Genomic DNA, 2,568 nt, shown 5'->3' on the forward strand with positions numbered 1-2,568 from the left:
ATCGATTGACGAAAAGTGCCTTGTTTCTTCCCATTAAGGAAGCGATATCGTCAGAGACTTTGGCTAAGTTGTTTATCAAGGAAGTCATCTCTCGACACGGAGTTCCTATATCTATTATTTCGGATCGAGATACCCGTTTTACATCTCGGTTTTGGGAAAGGTTTCATGAAGATATGGGTACGCAATTGAAATTGAGCACGGCGTATCATCCTCAAACGGACGGTCAAACCGAACGTACGAACCAAACATTGGAGGATATGTTACGGGCGTGTATTATTGATTTCAGTTGTAGTTGGGACGAGCATTTGCCTTTGGTGGAATTCTCGTACAATAATAGTTATCACACTAGTATCGGGATGCCACCTTATGAGATGCTTTATGGGCGGAGGTGCCGAACCCCGATTTATTGGGGTGAAATTGGTCAAAGAGAAATCGGGGGTACCGATTTGGTTCTAGAGACGAATAGCAAGATTGATATGATTCGAGAGCATTTGAAAAAGGCTCAAGATAGGCAAAAGTCGTATGCCGACAAACGTAGACGAACGATTGAGTTCCAAGAAGGTGACATGGTGATGCTTAAAGTTTCGCCATGGAAAGGCATTATTCGTTTTCGAAAACGGAGAAAGTTAGCTCCTCGGTTTATTGGGACATTTAAAGTTTTAGCTCGTATTGGTGAAGTCGCGTATCGTTTGGAATTACCCGAAGAACTTGCGGGGATTCATAATACTTTTCATGTTTCCCATCTCCGTAAGTGTCTTGCGGATGATTCATCTTGGGTGCCATTAGACGAGATTGAGCTAAACAATAAGTTAGAGTACGTTGAGGAGCCGATTCCTATACTCGATGAGAAGGTCAAAAAGTTGAGACATAAAGAGGTTAGGACTTTTAAATTTCAATGGCGTCGGAGTAAAGGTTCCGAGTTTACTTGGGAGCCCGAAGAGTTCGTGTTGGTTTATCTCCCTTCTTGTCATGCGGCTTGGATTGCGAGGACGCAATCCGAATAAGTGGGGGAGAGTTGTAAGACCCAATTATTTCATCGTACATATGTGTAAATACGGTATGGGTTGAGTGGTTGTTCGTTTCATGTTTAAAATAAAAGGCAGAATCTGGTCTGGGCGTTTGGCGCACCGCGCCATTTGTCTGTGACAGATTCCCCTCTCTTTTAATTAGATATTTTGGGGGTAAATTGGTAAAATCACATGGGGTCCGACTTTAAGGCCCTAAACCAGTTGTTGGGGCCTCATTAACTCCATTCTCATCTACTTCAACCTCATCCATTCAATTATAGAGAGAGAGTGATAACCTAATGTGAGAAAACTCATTTTGGAGAAGAAGAAGCAGGATTCTTGCTTAAGCTCAAGTTCTAAAGTTGTTCATCTACTTCCTAGCTAAGTTTTGGTGGTAGTGGTACGCTCTAATCTTGATTTCTTGATTCAATTTTGTGTAAGGGTTAGAGTTAGGGTTATGGTGAACTTAAAAACCCACTTTGTTAATAAATTGGGTGTTTTGGGTAAATTTGGGTTATGTTGACTCAAAGAGGACTAACTAGGGTTTTTCAAGTATTAATTGTTGATAATGAACCTTAAGTAGTTAGTAAATTGCTAGAACACCAATATAAAAGTAAATGGGTGTTAAGTGGGTTAGTGGATGACCCGAAATGGGTATGTTGACTTTAAAATTGTCAAACGGGTCATAATGGACCTAAGTGGATTAATGTTTGTGATTAATGCATAAACCTAGTGTTAAAAGGGGTTTTAAGACCTAACTTGACTAACGTTAGGGTTTTGGCGAAAGATGACCCAATTTTAGGGTTAAGTGTCCAAATGGGTCAAAATGACCTAGTAGTGGTGAGTGTTGTGGGTTTGACCAACTTGAATGGTTGATTGATTATGTGTATATCATAATAGGTGCGTTACCTTGAAGATTCAAGCTTGTTTTATCGATTCACCGAAGGCGTAAGGTGAGTGGAATAATTATATGCGTAGGTATATAATGTATTTATTTGTTGTAGCGTGAGATGTGAAGTGTCGATGTGCTAAGACACCACATTTCACGTGACGAGTGAAGTGTCGATGTGCTAAGACACCACTCAAAGTAATGTGACGGGTGAAATTTCGATGTGTTAAGACACCATCCGGGGTGAAGTGTCGATGTGTTAAGACACCACCCGGAGTGAAGTATCGATGTGCTAAGATGCCACTCCAAGTAAGTTAAAGGGTGAAGTGCCGACGTGTTAAGGCGACACTCGAGGTGAAGTATCGACGTGTTAAGATGCCACCTCAAGTAAAATGAAGAGTGAAGTGTCGAAGTGTTAAGACATCACTCGGGGTGAAGTGTCGACGTGTTAAGACGCCACCTAGGGTGAAGTATCGACGTGTTAAGATGCCACCCGTGGGGTTAGTGTACGAAGTGTTAAGTGCACTAATGGTAGTTATGAACTCCGACGGTCTTTAAACACCGTTCCTTTGTTCGATTGGTTAACCATGGTTATTGTGTTGTAGTGTAAGCATATTATATTTGTTCAAGATAAATATGCTATTGTTATGCTAGTTTGGTTATTGGAGGCTA

This window comes from Rutidosis leptorrhynchoides, chromosome 1 (genome assembly GCF_046630445.1).
Source record: "Rutidosis leptorrhynchoides isolate AG116_Rl617_1_P2 chromosome 1, CSIRO_AGI_Rlap_v1, whole genome shotgun sequence".
Lineage (NCBI taxonomy): Eukaryota > Viridiplantae > Streptophyta > Magnoliopsida > Asterales > Asteraceae > Rutidosis > Rutidosis leptorrhynchoides.